Source organism: Vulpes vulpes, chromosome 4, assembly GCF_048418805.1.
Source record: "Vulpes vulpes isolate BD-2025 chromosome 4, VulVul3, whole genome shotgun sequence".
Taxonomy (NCBI): domain Eukaryota; kingdom Metazoa; phylum Chordata; class Mammalia; order Carnivora; family Canidae; genus Vulpes; species Vulpes vulpes.
Genome location: NC_132783.1, coordinates 114,894,720 through 114,917,877, shown reverse-complemented (window position 1 = coordinate 114,917,877; position 23,158 = coordinate 114,894,720).

Genomic DNA, 23,158 nt, shown 5'->3' with positions numbered 1-23,158 from the left:
CAACTGTAATAAGTAATGAAGTTTAGAAGTTTTTATTAGGGTTTTAAACTGATAATACATTTATGTGCTTGGAAATAAATTTTATGGTATACACAGGCAGTTCTCATTTTGCAATTTGAATATGAATTTTAGTTGCCACAATTATATAACACCAGTCCCCGAACATGGTTCATAATTCAATTATCCCAGTATATTAATTGTGAACAATTAAATAGAGTGCACACTATACTGCTAGTTCTTCATTCTGATCACTACATAAATAACAGGTGCATGTCATGATGAGTGATCAGTCACACTGCTTCCTTCAAAATCTGTCAATAATTGGTCAATGTGTAGCTGGCACTCAGTTCATACACAGACAGTAAAGTGTGTAGGTGTTGCCTTCTTATCTTCCAGTGATAAGTTTGTGTGACATTTTATAGAAATGGGTAATCAAAAAAGGGAATTGGTCTACAATGATGAATGTGCAACAAAGCAAAAGTGACAATGCTGGAAGGGAAATTTGAATCAGATATATTGGAGTTAGTAGAAGATATCACTGACCTGATTGTGGGAATGTTGACATTGCTGCTGTTCAACAGACTCTAAATACGCAAGTTTATCAACATTAATTGGGAAAGTGTTCTTGAAAAATAGGATGAAGATATCCCATAAAAAATAATGTCAGCAGAACGCTTCATACTAAAGCAACTCTTGGAGATAATTCATTACACTGAAAAAAGGAGAAAATGTTAAAAGCAAACCCAAACTTAGAAAAGAGGTTGACAATTTTTCAAGGCAGAGAAAATATATCCACTCTTGACAGTAAAATACACTACAGAAAGAAGGCAAGGGCACTGCTCAAACTTCTCTAGATATTTTTTTAAGTTTTTATTTAAGTTTCCATTAGTTAACAAACAATGTAATATCAGTTTCAGGTATACAATATTCTATAGATTAAGTTTTTTATGAAGAAATAAAATACCTTAATACTATTTCTAATACTTTAATTATGTCACAATTATTTTACTAGTTAGTAAATAGATTTACTATTAATAATATTATATTTACTATTGTTTATTTCCTTATACATGAATAATCAAATAACCAACAGTAAGAGTTTTAATATTTTGACAAAAGTTTTGAAACTCCTTGCTGGCTCCTTGAAAGAATTAACAAGATTGATAAACCCCTAGCCAGATTTATCAAAAAGAAGAGAGAGGACCCAAACAAATAAATAAATCATGAATGGACGAGGAGAGATCACAACCAACACAGAAAAAATACAATTATAAAAAAAATATTATGAGCAGTTACACATGCCAACAAATTAGGCAATCTGGAAGAAATGGATAAATTCCTAGAAATATATAAACTACCAAAACTGAAACAGGAAAAAATAGAAAACCTGAGCAGATCCATAATGAGCAAAGAAATTTAAATGTAATCAAAAATCTCCCAACAAACTGGAGTCCAGGACTGGATAGCTTCCCAAGGGAATTCTACCAAACATTTAAAGAATTAATATCTATTTTTCTGAAACTATTCCCAAAAGATAGAAATGGAAGAAAAAATTTTAAACTCATTCTATGAGGCCAGCATTACCTTGATCCCCAAACCAGACAAAGACCCCACTGAAAAGGAGATTTATTTACAAACTAATATCCCTGATGCACATGGATGCAAAAATTCTCAACAAGATATGAGCTAATAGGATCCAACAGTACATTAAAAGGATTATTCACCATAACCAAGTAGGATTTATTCCTAGGCTGCAGAGGTGGTTCAACATCCACAAATCAATCAACGTGGTACACCATATTAATAAAAGAAAAGATAAGAACCATATTATCCTCTCAACAGATACAAAGAAAGCATTTGGGAAAAAAAGATATTGTTTCTTAATAAAAACTCTCCATCATGTAGGGGTAGAGGGAACATACCTCAACATCATAAAAGCCATATACAAGAGACCCACAGTGAATATCATCATCAATGGGGAAAAACTGAGAGCTTCTCCCCTAAGGTCAGGAACACAACAGGGATGTCTACTCCAACCACTGTTGTTCAACATAGTACTGGAAGTCCTAGCCTCAGCAATCAGACAAAAAGAAATAAAAGGCATCCAAGTCAGCAAAAAAGTCAAACTCACTCTTCACAGACCACATGAAACTCTATATAGAAAACCTGAAAGACTCTACCACAAAATTGCTAGAACTGATACAGCAATTCAGCAAATCCACAGGTTATAAAATCAATGCGAAGAAGTCTATTGCATTTCTATACACTAACAATGAAGCAGCAGAAAGAGAAATCAAGGAATTGTTCCCACTTACAATTGAACTGAAACCCATAAGATAATTGGGAATAAGCCTAACCAAAGAGGTAAAAGATCTATACTCTAAAAAACCATAGAACACTAATGAAAGAAATTGAGGAAGACACAAACAAATGGAAAAACATCCCATTCTCATAAATTAGAAAAACAAATATTATTTAAATGTCTGTACTATCCAAAGCAATTTATACATCGAATTCAATCCCTATCAAAATATTATTGGCATTTTTCACAGAGCTGGAACAAACAATTCTAAAATTTGTATGGGACCAGAAACAACCCCGACTACCCAAGTGATTGAAAAAGAAAATCTTAGCTAAAGGGATCACCATTCTGCACTTCAAGCTGTATTAAAAAACTGTAATCATCAAGACAAAACAGACATATGGATCAATGGAACAGAATAGAGAACTCAGAAATGGACCCATAACTATGGTCAACTAATCTTCAACAAAGCAGGAAAAAATATCCAATGGAAAAAGAAGACAGTCTCTTCAACAAATGATGTTGGGAAAATTGGACAGCCACATGCAACACAATTAAACTAGACTACTGTCTTATACTATACACACAAAAAAAAATTCAAAATGGATGAAAATACCTGAATGTGAGATGGGAATCCATCAAAATCCTAGAGAACACAGACAGAAACCTCTTCAACTACAGCTGCAGCAACTTCTTCCTAGACGCATATCAGAGGCAAAGGAAACAAAAGGAAAATGAACTATTGGGACTTCATCAGGATAAAAAGCCTTTGTGTAGAAAAAAAAATCAATTAAACTAAAAGATAATCTATGGAATGGGAGAAGATATTCACAAATAACATATCAGATAATGGACTAGTATCCAAAATCTATAAAGAACTCATCAAACTCAACTCCCTAAAAACAAAAACTGCAGTCAAGAAATGGGCAAAGACAAGAACAGACATTTCTCCGAAGAAGACATATAAAGGGCCAACAGACATGTGAAAAAATGTTCAGCATGACTCCACACCAGGGAAATACAAATTCCAACCACAATGAGATACTACCTCACACCAGTCAAAATGATGAAAAGTAACAACTGAGGAAACAACAGATGTTGGCGAGGATGTGGAGAAAGCAGAACCCTTGCACACTCTTGGTGGGACTGCAAGCTGATGAAGCCATTCTGGAAAACAGTATGAAGTTTCCTCAAAAAGTTAAAAATAGAACTACCCTATTACCCAGCAATTAAACTAGTAGATATCTATTCAAAGGATACAAAAGTAGCGATTCAAAGGGACACATGTACCCCAATATTTATAGCAGCAATGTTCACAATAGCAAAAATACGAAAAGAGCCTAGATGTCCACTGACAGATGAATGGATAAAGAGGAGCTAAATATATTCAATGGAATATTACTCAGCTATCAAAAAGAAAAATCTTTTTAAAAAAAGAAAAATCTTGCTATTTGTGATGTTATGAATGGAACTAGAGGGTATTATGCTAAGCAAAATAAGTCAGTCAGAGAAAGACAAATACCATATGATTTCACTCATGTGGAATTTAAGAAATGAAACAGATGAACATAGGGGAAGAGAAGGAAAAATAAATAAGATAAAAACAGAGGGAGAGGCAAACCATAAAAGACTCCTTACTATAGGAAAAAAAAAACTTAGGGTTGCTAGAAGGGTGGTGGGTGGGGAATGGGGTAACTGGGTGATGGGCTTTAAGGAAGGTAATTGAAGTAATGAGCACTGGGTGTTGTATGCAACTGATGAATCACTAAATTCTACCCGCTGAAACTAATAATACATCATATGTTAACTAAACTGAATTTAAATTAGAAAATGTTAAAGCTCCTAGAATAATCACAATTATTACATTGGTCATTAAGATTGCTTTGCATGGCTACAATGCACACAGTCATTTTTATGATCCTGCACTATCATCTAACATGAAGACTGCATATATGTTTATTTTTTTAAGGGGAGAAATTAGGTGAAGTGAGTCACAAAAGAAGTACATACCCATTTAGTGTCTACTGGCTATAAAATATTCTAGGAGCTGTGGAAAGAAGAATGAATTAGATATGGTTACTACCCTCTAGGACTTCAAGGTCTCTTTGAAAAAGATGAGAATTTCATATAAAAGAAGCATCTATTATGTAAAGATAATGCACATTTAAAATGTCCCTTCAGAATATAAGGGAAGGGAGAAGAAATGTGTGGGAAATATCAGGAAGGGAGACAGAACATAAAGACTCCTAACTCTGGGAAACGAACTAGGGGTGGTGGAAGGGGAGGAGGGCGGGGGGTGGGGGGGAATGGGTGACGGGCACTGAGGGGGACACTTGACAGGATGAGCACTGGGTGTTTTTCTGTATGTTGGTAAATTGAACACCAATAAAAATTAATTTATTAAAAAATAATAATAAAAAAAATAAAAATAAAATGTCCCTTCAAAGTAAACACTCCTAAAATTGGGACCAAATTTTTATCATAATTATATCAGGGGAAAAAATTTAGCCAAGAACTGATCTTGAAAAAAATTAAATTAAAATATAAAAAGACAGGTAAGTATTTTCAATTAGCACTTAATTAAAAATTACAACAATGTCCTAACTTATATAATGCATAAAATATGAACCACCGTATCTATTGGCATAATTTTTCTTTAGTTTTGTGGTAGTAAAATATACTACCCTTTGCTTTATGTTGGATTCTTAAATCATAATCATAAAATGAATAATTTTTGAAAAATATTTGATGGTTTATCAGTTTTCTCAAGGACCTTTCTATATCTTTCAATATTCAAGTTCTTTAAGCTCCCATGCAGTTGTGATAATTAATGTTCTTTCTGTCTCTCACTGGCTTACTTCTGCCAGATTCTCATTAGTCCATGGCGAACACGTAACTCAGGCAATTACCCCACGTCGCTGTCATAGAAATGATGCAGTCTTCAGTTTGCCAATTGACTTTATACCTGCACTGTGTTATAAGTCTAAACTCTTGACAATCAACAGAAAATTGTCAAATAAAAAGGACATGATGGTCTTCATTGTAGTCAACAAACTTCAGTCCAAGAACAAATCTAACCCACTGCCTGTTTTCAGAAATACAGTATTATTGACAGACCGGCACGCCCATTCATGTATATATTGTCTATGGTTGCTTTCATGGTACAATAGTAGAGTTGAATAGTTTTGACAGAGACCATATGTCTCACAAAGCCTAAAATATTTACTGTCTGGCTCTTTACAGGAAAACTTTGCCAACCTTTGGTGTGGTTTGCTGCTAACATTGAGCAGATAGAGAAGATTGCATGGATGCTGATTTGATTAGGGGCCAATTAATTAGTAAGGATTTAGGTTCATGATTTTTGCTTTTATACCAACTCCAAAGAGTGGGGAAAATAATGCAGTAAGCATCCAGCTAAGGAGAAAACTTAATTATTGTAAACGAATTCAACTTTCACTAGATTTCTAGGAGTGATGCAAAGTACTATAGTATTTTTTATTTATTTATTTTTTGTATTTTGGAGGAGAAAGAGCTCCCTGTGGCTGCTGAAGGGAAGGGAAGGCTCCCAGGGAAAGGTGACATGGCTACAGAACTTCAAAGGATGTACAGGGCTAAGGGTCAGAACATGCTCTGAAAAGAACAATATGGATGGCCATTCTCTGTAGTTATGAGCAAATGATAATAAACCACCTTGCTGAGATGAGAGTATAGCCAGCAGAATAGATGAATAGAGCTTGTGTCTGACCAAAATATTCCTGATTTCTACTGAGTTAAGGAAGTTGACAGTAGTTCCAGTAACAAGGACACAAGGATGGTTATGGAAAAGCGTAATCAAGGCACCCGCCACATTTTAATGTTTTGGGGTTTTTTCAAGATTTTATTTATTTATTCATGAGACACAGAGAGGGAGAAAGGCAGAGACACAGGCAGAGGGGGAAGCAGGCTCCATGCAGGGAGCCTGATGTGGGACTCGATCCCGGGTCTCCAGGATCATGACCTGGGCTGAAGGTGGTGCTAAACCGCTGAGCCACCCAGGCTGCCCACATTTTAATGTTTTTAATGTGACCCACAAACTCTAGTGGTGTTCAGTATGGCTAGTTCCTTACTAACTATTGGTCAGATTTAGGGAGAGAGCCTAAGTGAAATTCCTTTTTATGATACTAGGTGATAATTGAAACTTGCCTCAAGAGCTATCCTTTCCAGGAAACCTTTGGAACCAAAAAGAGCAAAGTCTATCTCTGCCCTTAGTGGTAGAATTTCAGGGAAGGTAGCAGACCATAGAGGGCTGGAGATTTCTCTCTCATCAACAAAAATTCTCATTTTCATGAAGTTACTTGGCTTTTCCCTCTTGAGTTACACATTTAGCCTATGCGCCTGTCACTTTCAAATTAAGGATCTCTTGAAAAGTACAATCAGATTGCCAACTCCTGGAACCAGGGCAAACGCGTTCATCTCTGAAAGCCTCTTCTCAGCAAGCTCTCTTTTTAATGACCAGTCCTTCTCACCTACCCTGCTCTCCCACGAGGCCATGGGAGTGATTAGCAATGTGGGTGGCCCACAAGGCTCTGGAGAGGGATTCCAGCCTTCAGATCTGTCTTAGAGTTTGTCAGCTGAGAAAAGAGCCCTAACTGAAGCCCAGCAGTAGCCTGTCAGGGGAAGGAGTGGTGCTACTAAGGCCTGTGGTGCTTCTGGGTTCCAGACTGTGCTTCAAAGGCAGCTGCCAGCATCCTTGTGAGGCCACCCCTGCAGGGGTGGAGGCAGCTTTTCTGTCTCTACTCTACTTCAAGGCCACTTTGGGATTTTAAGCTGTTTGGGGAGTGACAGCTGTCACTGCATGTGCCCCAGGGGAATTGTGTGTGGGGAAGTTGGGGATAGTATTCGGGACTAACTACAGGATCTGTTCCCTGCTGCTCCGGTTTTTACTATTTTTTTTCTTTTCAAACAAATACGATTATAGACAGTAGTTTTAGGAGACTGTGGCTGCTCCAAAGTTGCTTTCTTTCCAAACTGGACTACATGCAACTGAGAAAGCATTCTAAGTTATTTCTGATATAATTTTGGAATATAGGGGAGGTTTGGTGGGGTGAGATCTGGAGCTGATGACCAAAAAAGAATTCTTGAGATGTCTTCGGTGCAAAAATTTTTTGCACCAATAAAACCAAGGGTTTATTAAAGCACCGGTACAGGACCCATGGGCAGAAAGAGCTGCTGCACCTGACTTGTAAGGGGTGGCTGATTATATTCTTGGGAGTTGGGGGTGATAAGGAAAAGGGAAATTTTCAAAAGAACTTTCACATGCTAAAGAGAACCTATAAAATACTGGAGGCCTTGCCATTGTCAAGTTAAGATTGTTTTTCCTTCAGCAAGGCATTAACATTAAGATAGTTCAGAGCTTCCTGGAGGAATGTCACATCCCACCCAGGAGTGGGGTGCGGGTGTGGTTTGCAGGGTTTCCCTGTGTGCTTTGTCTTCAGCTAGCTTTCTGTTCCCTTATCATTTCCAGTATGCATCAGACTTGACCTTTAGCCCTCCTTCATCTGCTTATTGGTCAGAGGGCCCAAATGTTAAGGCACAGATGCAACTATCTTTTTCTGTCTATTCCAGACCCTATGACTTCTTCCTGTTCAGACCTGCTTGCCACACTTGCCATCTTCCCTCTGGTCTGAAAGCTCTTTATGGTCAGGAACTGTCTTGCTTACCTTTATATCTCATTTATTACCCAGTGCTGGGACATGCTCATACTGCATGCTGTGTGTCATTGGCCAAGTCAATTTACCACTCTAACCCTCAGGTTTCTTTACTGTAAAATGAAGGACTTGAAATAAATGCTCTCTGAAGTCCCATGTAATGTTATGTAGGGCAAAATATTGTCTAATGCTGTTCTTACTGGCTGTGTTACAATACACAAGTTATTACCTTCTGAAGTTATTTTCATTTTTGGAAGGGAAGACAATACCCACTCCTTTAATCTATATGATTATTAAGTATTATTATATAATTATTAAGAGCTGATTTCTTTGATATATCTATATATCTATATCTACATATATATGCATTAAATGAAAAATCCATTATTTTTGCCATAATCTAGATCAGAAAATAGGGTTAAAGAAGTAGAATAACTGGTTCAAAGTCACATGGTTCAGAAATAGACAAGTTGACATTGGAACCTAAGCAGTCTCCAGAGCAGCTTCTGTTGCCTTTCCTGAGTTTGTGTGAGATAAGTATTTTGTTGTTTTGGTTTTTTGTTGTTGTTGTTGTTGTTGTTTTGTCTTGTTTTTAATATTTTATTTATTTATTTGAGAGAGACAGAGAGAGAAAGCATGAGCGGAGAGAGGGAGAAGCAGGCTCCCTGCCCAGCAGGGATGCCAATACATTCTCTATCCCAGAACCCTGAGATCATGACCTGAGCCAGAGGAAGATGCTTAACCCACTAAAGCCACCCAAGCACCCTGAGATGAGCACTTTCTTTGTAAGCCAGCCTGACAATAGCCCCAGAATCATCAACCATTCTCTTAGCCAGGAACAAATGTTTTGAAGGGCATTTCATGTCCTTTCTGTGACCTGACCTTGGCCTAGCCTTCACCTTCCATGTTCATTAAGCATGATTCAGACTCAGACCACTTTTTTTTTTTTTAAATGTACACAGAGCCTATATTTGCTTGTGCTGGATTTTCCACCTACAATGCCTCTTCTATGTATGAACTCTCCTGGTGAAAACCTTTTCCTTTGTCTGTAGTCTCAACTCAAATGATTGTATTTCCAGGAAAACGTATCCCATTGCCACTCCTTTCACTTTCCCCAAGATTTGATTCAGTAATTCTTAGACAGTGAAAGCTCAGCAGAGGGAGACACTGCTATAGGCTATTAATGACTGGAAGTACATTATGGATAGGTAGAGACTGAAGCTAGGTTGGAAGAATAATTTTGGACATTGGCAAAACTCCTACAGAAAAGAATTCTGCATTTTTTTATTCCTGTTTATTGCCAAACTAATTGGGATATAGGAGAAATAACAAGGAAAAAAATCACTGGGGCTAGATTTTTCAAAGCTTTGGAGGCCAGGATAAAGAACCTGACTTTGGTTCTTTCCTGTGGTTCAGCTTTGTTCTCAGTGGCTCTAAGCCACCTGTCTCACCTGGAATATTTGTTAATAGTGAAGGTACTTATTCCATTCCAGTCATACTGAATTCTAGCAATTCATAATTTAATAAGCTCTAAGTGACTATGATATACCCTAAGGTTTGAGAAACTATGCTATAGGATTTGGAAGAATATATGAGTGAATCTTCAGGATGGAATGGCATTGGAGAACAAGGGAGTAGAGGAAACGGGACCAACTGAGGGCTTCAGCAGTTGTCCTCAAAAATCATGATTCCAGATTGCCCTTGATGGTTGACTCTGACCACACCTTGATTGCTAAAGTCCTGTCGTCTCCAGTAAAAGCACTTCCTCAGCTTTCATTTATCATCCCATAAGCTGTAAGGCTATTAAGATACTATAAACATGCATGGTCTTAAGGGCTTAGCTTTTTTTTTTTTTTTTTAAGGGCTGACTTTTGACTAGAACTGAGGTCTCTTGATACCAGGTCAGGATATTTTTGAAGAGTGGCAACCAGAGGATTAAGGTTATATTCTTTTGATTAAATATAAAGAGCAGGTGTTCAGGTGTCCCAGGTCACACTGCAGCTATGGTGAAACCTTTGGTTATAATGAAAATATCCAAGTCATGCCTTGCATTTGACTAAATGTACATAAATGGGGCAAGGGGGGAGTTTGAAATACACATTTTCTGAATTATACTGTGGGGACCCCAGCATAGGCTGAAGGAATCCTTGGCTTTGCTGGTACCATAAAATGCATGTGGATAAAGCCAGTTCTGAATATTTCTACAAATACTACTCACTGAGTGGAAAGAAAAGAATCCTGATGGAAAGCGTGTATGACTCAGCATCATCAGTGTTTCCATGGATTTGGTACAGTCTGAATCTTTAGAGGATCAGAGGGGTGGGATAAGTAATGAGAGATTGAGGGAACAAAGGGCTAGATAACAGTGTGTCTTCTCAGCTTTTCCTTCCTTCCATCAGATTACTTTGTCCCATCTCAGAGAAGACCTGTGACCAAATAGCAAATCATCTACCAGCTACTTCCTTTCTTGTTACACATTGCATTTGAATCCCTCTAAAATCATATTTATCTTGCAGTTATTGACCCACACTTAAAATTGACTAGTAATATCCACAGAATGAAGATTTACATAAGCTTTAAGGGCTAGAGTTTTTAGAAAGAGAGCTTGGTGAGGAGTTGCTAGTTTAGTCCCACCATATTTCATTTTGCTTACCAGTAACAGTATTTTTGGTCTAACCATTTCACTGGGAATAAAGAGAGATGGACAGTGAGAGATTACTGGAAAACAGCCATCTCTGTATCCTCAGCACCTGAATGTCCAGTGCCAATGCCTGATACATGCTAATTACTTAAGTGGTAGGAGTGAAAAGTAAACATCAAGGCACTGCAAGGAAGACTCATTTAAAAGTCATAAATTCTGATCTAAGGCTAAGACAGGGAAAATACAACAGAATTAAGTTCCTCTTTATCAGTAATTATTTTAAATGTAAATTAATCACTTTCCAATCAAAAGACAGAGATTGTCCAGCTAAAGAATCAGACAACCACTTCCAGCTCTGTGGCCCAGGAACATCACTCACCCTCTGTGCACCTCCTTTCCTCATCCTAAAATCAGGATGATTAGAGTCTTCCCTCTTAAGTCTGTTATGAGGGTGACATGAGTTAATACACGGAAAGTTTAGGAAAACATCCTGTCACATAGCAAATACTCACTGAAGATAATGATATTGTTATGCTGACTGAAAACAATGCTGGTGTGCCCTGAACTGTGCTTGTAAGAAACAGAAAGGAGGGAAGAGTGTTTCTTTCAACAGACCATGGTGCGTGATCAATAAAAGACTTTCAAGAATAAAAATATATGTCTGCACATAAAAGAGAAAGAAATATCATTCTGATCCTCCCCTAAAAAAGACAGTGTACAATAATTTAGTGTTATATAAGAGAAAAAAGAGAACGGGGAAAAAAATAAAGAGCATGATCCAACTGTACATTGTCTATAAGAAACTCACTTTAAATCCAGACACAAAAAAATGTTGATAGTTAAGAATAGAAAAAGATATACCAGGCAATTAATAACCACAACAGAATAGGGGTGGCTAATATCAGATAAAATAGACTTTAAATCAAAGAAAGTTTACAAGAGACAAAGAGGGACTTTATATATTAATAAAAGTTTCAAAATAAGATACTGTAATAATGATAAATATTACACACCTAATAACAAACAATTAAAATATATGGGGTAAAAATAGGATTAAAGATATAAGTATATCTTTAATATACTTATATATATCTTCTATAATATAGCTAGAGACTTCAATACCCTACTCTCCATAATAGATAGAATGACCAGATAGAAGATAAGTAAGAACATAGAGGATTTGAACAATATAATAAACCAACCACATCTAACAGATATATATAGAACAACAAAATACACATTCGTCTCAAGTGCATGTGGGATAATTTGCAGAATAGACCATATGTTAGGCCACAGGTTAAGTCTCAAGATATTTAAAAAGATAAATATCATACAAATTATATTCCCCAACCACATGAGATGAAGTTAGAAATTAATAATAGAAGGAAAACTGGAGATTTCATGAATTAGTGAAAATTAAATGACATACTCATTTTTTAAGATGTATTTATTCATTTTAAAGAGAGAGAGAGAGAGAGGGATCCCTGGGTGGCTCAGTGGTTTAGCGCCTGCCTTTGGCCCAGGGCGCAATCTTGGAGACCCGGGATCGAATCCCACATCGGGCTCCCGGTGCATGGAGCCTGCTTCTCCCTCTGCCTGTGTCTCTGCCCCTCTCTCTCTCACTGTGTGCCTATCATAAATAAATAAAAATTTTAAAAAATTATTTAAAAAAGAGAGATAGAGAGACAGAGAGACAGAGCATGAGTTGGGAAAGGGGCACAGGGAGAGAGAATCCTTAAGCGGATTCCCTGCTAAGTGTGGAACCTGATGCAGGGTTAGATTCCAGGACCCTGAAATCATGACCTGAGCCAAAATCAAGTCAGCCACTTAATTGACTGAGCCACCCAGGTGCCTCTAAATGACATACTCTTAAACAACCAATGGATCAAAGAAGAAATCTCAAGGGAAATTATAAAATATTTAGAGATAGGGCAGCCCGGGCGGCTCAGCGGTTTAGTGCTGCCTTCAGCCCAGGGTGTGATCTTGGAGACCTGGGATCGAGTCCCACATCCGGCTCCCTGCATGGAGCCTGCTTCTCCCTCTGCCTGTATCTCTGCCTCTCTCTCTGTCTCTCATGAGTAATTAAATAAAAATCTTAAAAAATATATAGAGATGAATGAAAATGAGAATACAACATACCAAAAATTAGGAGATGCAGCAAAAGCAGTATCGGGAGAAATTTATAGCTATCAATGCTGACATTAAAAAACAAGAAAGATCTCAAATCATAAACCTATACTTATAAGTCAAAGAATTAGAAAAAGAAGAATAAGCTAAACCAAAAGCTAGCAGAAGAGAGGAAACAATAAAGATTAGAGCAAAGATAAGTGAAAAGGAGAATAGAAAAATAATAATGAAAACCAATAAAGTCAAAAGTTAGTTCTTTGAAATCATCAGTGAAATTGACAAAATTTTAACTAGGTGAACTAATACAAGACAGAAGTCTTAAATTACTAAAAATGGAAGTGAAAATGAGGACTTACTACTTATTTTATAGAAATAAAAGGGGTTGTAAAGAGCATCACAAACAATTGTATACCAATGAATTAAATAACCTAGATGAAATTTTTAAAAAAATTCTTAGAAACAGAAAACCTACCAAGACTAGATCACAAAGAAAAGGTCTGATTAGACTTAAAACTAGTAAGGATAATGCGATTCTCAAAAATCTCCTGACAAAGAAAAGCCCTGGACCCACTGGTTTCACTGGTGAATTCTACCAAATTTTTATAAAAGAACTAATACCAACCTCCTCAAATTAAATGTGCAGAAGATCTGAATAGATGTTTTCCCAAAGAACACATACAGATGGCCAATAGGTACATGAAAAGATGTTCAAGATCTATATCACCAATCATGAAGGAAATGCAAATGAAAACTACAATGAGATATCGCCTCATACCTGTCAGAATGGCTATTATAAAAAAGACAATAAATAACAATTGTTGGTGAGTATTAAAAGGAACCCTCATGTACTATTGGTGGAAATTTAAATTGGTGCAACTACTCTGGAAAACAGTATGGAAGTTCCTCAAAAATTAAAAATAGAACTACCGTAAGATCCAGCAATTCCACTCCTGGGTATTTACCCAAAGGAAATGAAAACACTAATTTGAAAAGATATATGTATCCACATGTTCACTGAAGCATTATTTACATAGCCAAGATATGGAAACAACCTAAGTGTCCATCAAAGGATAAATGGATAAAGAAAACACACGATGACACATTACTAGCCATAAGAAAAAACAAAATCTTGCCATTTGCAACAACATGGACGTTGAAGGTAATATGCTAAGTAAAATAAGTCAGATAGAGAAAAACAAAATGTTTTATCATTTTACTTAAATGTGGAATCTAAAAAAAAAAGAGCCAAATGAACAAACAAAATAAAATTTATAAATCCAGATTGGTGGTTGCCAGAGGGAAGGGAAGTTGAAGAAGAGAGAAAAATGGGTGAGAGGGGTCAAGAGGTACAAATTTCTGCTTATAAAATAAATAAGTGATGGGGATGTATTGTACATCATAGTGACTATAGTCAATAATATTGTATTACAGATTTGAAAGTTTCTAAGAGAATAAATCTTAAAGGTTCTTACCACAAGAAAAAATAATTTTGCAATGCTATGTGGTTACATATGGTAACTAGGCTTATTTTGGTGATCATTTCACAGTATATACAAATATCAAATCATTGTGTTGTATACCTAAAATTAATATAATGACATATGTGAATTTTCTCAATAAAAAAAAAAATCTTTCTAAAAAAATTGAAGAGGAAGAAATATGTTCTCATTCTTTGAGGTCAGCCTTACCCTGTTACCAAAGCCAGACAAAGAAATTTCAAGAACAATAAAAACTACAGACCATTATCCCTTATGAACATTGATATAAAAATCCTCCACAAGATAGTAGCAAACTCAATTCAACAGCATATTAAAAGAATTACACACCACAACCAAATAGGATTTATTCCTGGAATAGGAGAATCCTTCAATAGATGAAAACCAGTCAATGTAATATACCTCATTAACAGAATGAAAGAAAAAGAAACACGATTATCTCAGTTGATGCAGGTAAGGCATTTGACAAAATCCCATATGCTTTCATGATAAAAATACTCAACTAGGAATGGATGGAAACTACTTCAAAATAATAAAAGCCACATATGAAAAAAAAAAAAGCAAACATCATACTGAACAGTGGAAGACTGAAAGCTTTTTCTGTAAGATCAGGAACAAGGTAAAGACGTTCACTTTTTCCACTTCTACTGCACATAGTACTGGAAGTCCTAGCCAGAGCACTTAGGCAAGAAAAGGGGGGGTGGGGTGGCATACCAATTAGAAAATAAAAACTAAAATTACGTCTGTTTACAGATCATATGAACTTATATGTAGAAAAATCCTAAAGATTACACCATACATATACACATATACACATATACAAACACAAATTGTTGGAACTAGTGAGTGAATTTATTAAAGTAATAAGATATAAAGTCAACACACATAAAACAGGGGCATTTCTGTACCCTAACAATGAACAATCTGGAAAAAAAGTTTAAAAAATTATTTTATTTCTGTTAGTGCATGCACACATACACATACAAATAAAAATTTAATCAAGGGGATGGAGGCTTTACACAATGAAAACTATAAAACATTGCTGAAAGAAATTATAATTTTTTTAAATATTTTATTTATTTATTCCTGAGAGACACAGAGAGAGAGAAGCAGAGATACAGGCAGAGGGAGAAGCAGGCTGCGTTCAAAGAGACCAATGAGGGACTTGATCCCGGATCCTGGGATCAGGGCCCTGAGCCAAAGGCAGACGCTCAGCCACTGAGCCACCCAGGCATCCCAAGAAATTAAAGAACAAATAAATAAATGGAAACATATCCCATGGGCAACCCAGGTGGCTCAGCGGTTTAGCACCGCCTTCAACCCAGGGCGTGATCCTGGAGACCCGGTATCGAGTCCCATGTCGGGCTCCATGCATTGAGACTGCTTCTAACCTCTATCTCTGCCTCTCTGTGTGTGTGTGTGTGTGTGTGTGTGTCTCATGAATAAATAAATAAAATCTTTAAAAAAAAAAGAAAGAAAGTCACTTAAAAAATAAAAAAGAAACATATCCCATGCTTATGGATTGTTGTCAATACTAACTAAAACCATCTACAGATTCAGGGCAATCATTATCAAAATCTCAGTGATATTTTTTGCAGAAATAAAAAAAACTCATACTAAAATTCATGTAGAATACTAAGGGACCTCGAATAGCCAGAACAATCTTGAAAAAAAAAACAAAGCTGGAGGCTTCATACTTTTTTATTTCAAAACTTAATACAAGCTACAGTAATCAGAACAGAGTGCTACTGGCATAAAGACAGACATAGAGTTTTATAGAATAGGACAGAAAATCCAGAAATAAACCCTCACAAAAGTAGACCAATGATTTTTGACATCGATCTAGACTATTCAATGGGGAAAACATAGTCTGTTCAAAGAAATGGCATTTGGAAAACTGGATAGCCACATGCAAAGAAAAGATGTTTGACCCTTACCTAATACCATATACAAAAATTGACTCAAAATGGATCAAAGACTTGAATGTAAGACCTAAAACTATAAAGTTCTTAGAGTAAAACATAGGGCAAAGCTTTATGACATTGGATTTGACACTGATATCTTGGATATGATGCCAAAGGCATAGGCAACAAAGCAAAAAATAAACAAATTGGACTTCATGATAGTTTTTAAAAATTGTACATCAAAAGGCAATGTCAACAGAATAATAAGGCAACACACAGAATGGAAAGCAATGTTTGCAAATCATATCTCTGGTAGGGGATTAACATCCAAAACTTATAGACAACTCCTTGAACTCTGCAACAAAATAACAAGCCGTCTGATTTTTAAAAGGGCAACAAACTTAAGTAGACATTCTCCAAAGAAGACATATATGTGGATAATAAACACACGAAAATATGCCCAACACTGTGAATTATTAGGAAAATGGATATCAAACCACAATGAGATATCACCTCTTACCCTTTAGTATTATCAAAAATATTAGAAAACATATATTGGTAAAAATGTGGGAAAATTGAAACCCTTGTGCACTATTGGTGGGAATATAAAATGGTGAACAACAGTATGGAGGCTCCTCCAGAAGTTAAAAATAGAATTACCATATGATCCAACAATGCCCTTCCTGGAGATATGGCCAAAAGAATTGAAAGTAGTGTCCCGTGTTCATAGCAATATTATTCACAATAGCTAAAACACGGACGCAACCCAAGTGTCCACTGATTGATGAGTGGAAATGCCAAGTGTGGTATATATAAACAATGAAATATTATTATATCTTATTTTTTATTATTATTTTGCCTTAAAAAGAAAGAAAATTATGACATGTTACAACATCTATGAACTTTGAGGACACTATGCTAAGTGATAAGCCAGTTACAAAATGACAAATTCTGAATGGTTCCACTTAGATGTGGAATTTAGGGTAGTCAAAATCATAGAGATAGGTAGTAGAATGATAGTTGCCAGTGTCAAGAAAGAAGGTAGGAATGGAAAGTTATTGCTTAGAGGTATAGAGTTTCAGTTTTACAAGATGAAAAGAGTTCTGAAGGTAGTAATGGTAGCACATTATTCATATATCTAATACCACTGAAGTGTATACTTGAAAATGATTAAAATAGCAAATTTTATGTTTGTGTATTTTACCAAAAAGAGAATGTTTAAAAAGGACACAGGGGTCGATCTGAAATGGCTCTTAATAACCAAATCTTCCATAACATAAGCAACAAAATCATTTGAATGTTATAATAGTATATTATATAAAAGTATAAAATAAAATAAAAAAAAAAGTATAAAATAAAATGAGGGAGCCTGGTTGGCTCAGTGAGTGAAGCATCAGATTCTTGATCTTGGGGTTGTGGATTTGAGCCCATATTGGGTATAGAGATGACTTTAAAATCTTTTTTTAAAAAGTATAAAATTGGGGGTGCCTGAGTGGCCCAGCGATTTAGTGCCTGCCTTCGGCCAAGGGCATGATCCTGGAATCCCAGGATCAAGTCCCACATCTGGCTCCCTGCATGAAGCCTGCTTCTCCCTCTGCCTATGTCTCTGCCTCTCTCTCTCTCTCTCTGTGTGTCTCTCATGAATAAATAAATAAAATATTTTTTTAAAGTATAAAATAGGTAAGTTCATACTGATTCAAATAAGTTATTGAATAAATAAATGGAGAAGAGATACATTTTCCTGTATCAAAAAGAACTACAAATAATATATGTAGATACTCCCTCCTACAGGAGATGAGCACAGTGTCTGCTTCCCCCTAGAATGTGGATTGTACTTAGTGACTCACTTCCACGGAACAGAGTAGAGAAACAGAAAACTGGTAACTTTGTAGCAGAGAAATCTGAAGGAAAAAAAAAAAAAAGAGCAAAAACCTATCTCAACCACGTGAAGATTAACATTGTCCATCATATTATGTCCATACCACAGCCCCTATGATGCTTGTTAACAGAACACTCTGCCTTCTGTGTATTCTTTCCAGAAACCCATAACCCCAGTCTAATCATGAGAAAAACAGAGACAAACTTGGACTGAGAAATATTTTATAGGATGCCTGTCCCAAATTCCTCAATGCTATCAAAGTCATGAAAATCAAGAGAAGATTTAGAAACTCACAGACCAAAGGGGACAGAGGAGGCGTCAACTGAATACAATGTGGTGCCTACCCTGGATTGGATCCTTAGATCAGAAAGGCGACAGTACAAGAACAGTGAAATCCACATAAAATCTGGAGTTTAGTTAATAGTTAATGTCAGTTTCACACTTTTGACAAATGTACTATGGTAATGTAAGATATTAACAATGAAAGACAGTGAGTGAGGGATATATGAGATTTTTCTGTCCTACTTTGCAATGTTTCTGTAAATTGAAATTTTTTCCAAATAAAATGTTTAGTTTAAAAAGATTAGGGGCACCTCGGTGGCTCAGTGGATCAGGTCATGGTCCCATGATCAGGTCAAGTCCTGCATGGGGCTCCCCATAGGGAGCCTGCTTCTTCCTCTGCTTATGTCTCTGCCTCTCTCTGTGTGTCTTTCATGAATACACAAATAAAATATTTTTTAAATAAAAAATAAATAAAAATAAAAATATTAAAACAGTTCAGCTATTTTCCAATGGGTATACAGTGGTATTTTGTTTCAAAGAGTTTAAACTAATACACAAAAAAACAATTTTTTTTTGAAATTTATTTATCTATTGAGAGAGACAGAGAGAAAAAGTGGGAATAGGGGCAGAGGGAGAAGGAGAATCCCAAGCAGACTCCCCCCAGAGCAAGGAGCCACTTGTAGGGCTCCATCCCAGGACCCTGAGATCATGACCTGAGCTGAAATCAAGATTCTGCTATTTAACTGACTGTGCCACTCAGGTACCCCCCCAAAACAAATTATTTATTTAAAGAGCCATAAATTAGGGGCACTTGGGTGCCACAGTCAGCTGGGCATCCGACTCTTTGTTTCAGCTCAGGTCATGATCTTGGAATCGTGAGACTGATCCTGCAGCAGGCTCCTCGCTCAGTACAATCTGCTTAAGACACTCTCTCCCTCTCCCTTTGCCCTTCCCCCACTATGCATGTGCTCTTTCTCTCTAAAATACATAAATAAATCTTTTTAAAAGGACCAAAAATTAAACCATTGAAGATTACTAACCATGAATTACATACCTCTTGCAATCTGCTCTTAAAGAAAATATATTGTGTGAACACGAAACAGTTGATAGTTAGATAGCCTAATTTCTAACATAACAAAACCAGGATTCAGCAATTTTTTTAAAGATGGAACTGCTATGTTAGCTTTATAACAGTAATATCTAAGAATATATCATTTTTGGTCAAATTTTAGTGGCTTAGTCTTATCTGTTGTCAAGAGCTAAGAGATATGCCACACAGCCCAGTAAACCTATTAGTTATAATTAGTCCTAGCCATTAACTTATTTTGTTTTGGTTTTGCTTTACAATTTTTGCAGGAAGGGAAACTTTGTTCAAGTAAAGACTCATTTGTGAGAACAAAAGTAGTTCAGAATAGAGGAAACCATGTTACCAAAAGATGAGAAAGAGGGAGAAAGAGGATAGAAGGAAAAAAAGGGCAGGGTGGTGCCTTTCCTTATCTGGTAATCATTATCGCTCTGATAGTCCCAAGATACATTTAAACACATCAATAAACAAAGTAGACCCAACTTTCTCATCTTCTTAGGGCTATAAAGAAGAGAAAAGCAAACTGAGAATCTAAAATAATGCAGCAACAGCTTTCTCAGAGTGTGTAGGCTGACAATGAGGTAAATGACTAGTTCCTAAAGCCCAGACATTTATTGATTAGTGCACTGTCATCATTGCATATGAAGCCACAAGGGTCAGTGAGGTGGAATTAGGCTCTGAGCACGCAGTTGATAAGTAATGGACCTAGGATTAGAATTATCTGTGTCTTTTCAGAATTCACATGGTCCACTTTCAAACCATAATATCTCCAAATACAATAATTTTACTATCATACATGTTGTTTCTATTAAAATTATGATTGATAGACATCTTCAGTTATACAACAGGCTACATCTGATTTTTTTTCTTTAGAAGTGCAATTGCTTGGTTAAAAGATGTGAATATTTGAATCAGTACTTCATTAAATTGCTTTCTTTATCAATTGGTAACCAGCTATGTTCTACATACTTATTACACTGTCTCTAAAGTGAAGCCTTGTTATTTGAACCCTTATTTTTCAGCCACATTAAATATTTGGTTTTCTTTTTTCTTTTTTTAAGATTTATTTATTTGCAGTGGGCACAGGAGAGGGGGAGAGAGAATCTTAAGCAGACTCCCCATGGAGTACAGAGCCCTATTACACAGGACTTGGTCCCATGACCCTGAGATCATGACCTAAGCTGAAATCAGGAGTTGGACACTTAACCAACTGAGCCACCCAGGTGCTCCTTAAATATATGTTTTCCATTTGCATGTCTTGATTACATGTGTGGCTGGTCCAGACTTTTTATTCTTGGGTATTGGCTGCTTGTAACCATGCTTTTGTTTTCATTTTTGTTTTGTTTGTTTGTATAATTTTTTATTGGAGTTCGATTTGCCAACATATAGTAAGTGATTTTGTTTTACAGCCTTCACTCAAGGGCTCATTTATTTTCAAACAGTTATTGAATGTCTACCCCATGTCAGATATTTTGCCAAATGCCAGGATTATATTGGTGCACAAAATAGTTTCAATTCATGCCTTATGGAATTTACAATCCAGTGGAGATAACAGATATTGCACAAATAATGAGGAGTGAAATGAGAAAAGCAGATTGCTATATCAGGAGGACCTATTATAATTTGGAGGCTCAGGAAAGGCTTCCCTGAAAAAACACTAAGATAAAAAGTATGAATAAAATCAGCGAGGTTGAAGGAAGAAGGCTGCTAACAACATGTATTCCCTAAGATAAGGGAAATACTTTCTACTGGCTTTAATGGGTTTGGGGGGAGGGGATTTATTTTTCTTGATAGACAGTTTAAATCTCTCTATATTAAGGGTATTAATCTTTAATGTCATTTGTTATAAACAAAATTTTTCCCTTTCCTTATATTCTGACTTGTGGTGTTTTCACTCAGAAAATTCGTTTTCACACAGATTATAATAAATGGCTCTTGATTTCTTTTTGTGTATACTTTAACATACTTGATAACTGATCTTTGCTTTCTCCTACAAACCTTAATATTCTCCAGCTAACAGATGTGTGGCATGCATTTTACTCAGCATACTTTCCTGTGGCTGAAACAATTTTCCCATTTCTTTTCCTCCACTACCACCACCAACACAGTATCAGTTAGCTATTGCTTGCTGTGTAACAAACTGACCCAACACCTAGTGCCTTAAAACAATAATCATTTGTTATTGCTCAGGCATCTAAGGGTTTCCTAGGTGTCTCTGCTGATCTGAGCTGAACAGAAGGGCTCACTCACACATCTGAGTTCAGCTAAAACCAGTTAGGGAGTTCTAGATTGACCCTTCAGATAACTGAGACCTCAGCTTGGACAGGTTGGCTGATTTAGTTTTGTTGCACATGACTCCTATCTTGCAGTAGGCCAACTGGACTTCCTTGTTCTTCTAGTGGAGGCTGAGTTCCAAAGGAATGAACAAAAATGTGCAAGACCTAGTCATGAAACTGGCATAACACTATTTCTGTGACATACAATTTGCTAAAGTAAATTATAAAATTACCTGTATACTCAAGTGGTGAGGAAATAGGTTCCATCTCCTCATGGGAGGAGCTATAAAGTGATATTACAAAAGGTATAAATAGAAAAAGTGATGAAGAATCAAGGCTATTTCTGTAATCAACTATAACTGCCAAATGGAATTTTTGTTTCTAGTTTAAGTCTTGCCCCTCCTTCAAAGCCCAGTTCAAACTCACTGAGTTGCTTTTCATGCTATGCATCCTGATCTAACACATACATAGCACATACTTTACCAAACATGGGCCAAAAGCTTTAGGTCCATACTTAATTTAATCCCCACAATAAATATATGAGGCAGATACCATTATTAGTCCCATTTTGTAGTTGAGGAAACAGATTCTGAAACAGCTTTTTTCAAGGACTTAGCCAGAAAGTCAGAGCCTAAGCCCAAATTCAAGTAAACATAGAAATTTATGGTTTAACCTGAGCTTTTGCCTACTTAAAGGTCTAAACTATTTATGGAAGGCCATAAAATACATTATATTAAATCAAAATAGCCATACATCACTTTCTGCTAAGTCAAATAACATTTTAAATTAGATAATTTAGTATAAACAGAGGTATAGATCTATTCTAGGAATCCTCAACACTGAGAATGCTGTCCATTAATTTACTTTTTTTCTATAAATTAGAAGTAAAATTACATTATTCAGTTTTTAAGAGGGGGTTCAGTCTGGTTCACAGCAATATAGTTAGAGAAATCCTTGCTTGAAGGAGATAAGGCAAGGTGAGATTTTACAGTACACTTGGATTCACGGAGCTCAGACATCAGGTCTTCTATATATGCCTAAATCCCCTGTGCCTAGCACAGTGTGAAGGATAAGCATAATTGTAGAACTAGAAACTCTTAGAGATCATCTTAGTACAAATTTGTATTTTATAAGAAACAGGCCCATAGAAGGAGGTTAGTTGACTTCCAGCTACTTGGACAACGGGTGACACATTTTGGACTTAACACCACGAATGCCTACTCTCAACTCCGAGCTTCCTGTCTTGTCTTTGCTTGATGTACTTGAATGCTAAGGAAGAGTATTTCCTTTCCTTTAGGTTTTTGTTTTGTTTTGTTTTCTCCAACTCATAAACTTGCCGGACTCAGTGCTCCAGGGAGTGTTAAAGCAGAATGCGCTTATTTACTTCTATTTTTTTGTACCATTTTCCTTCTTTTTTATGATCCTGGCTTCCGACTGTGTGGTAGAAAGACATAAAAATTGGCATAAAAGTAGGAAAATG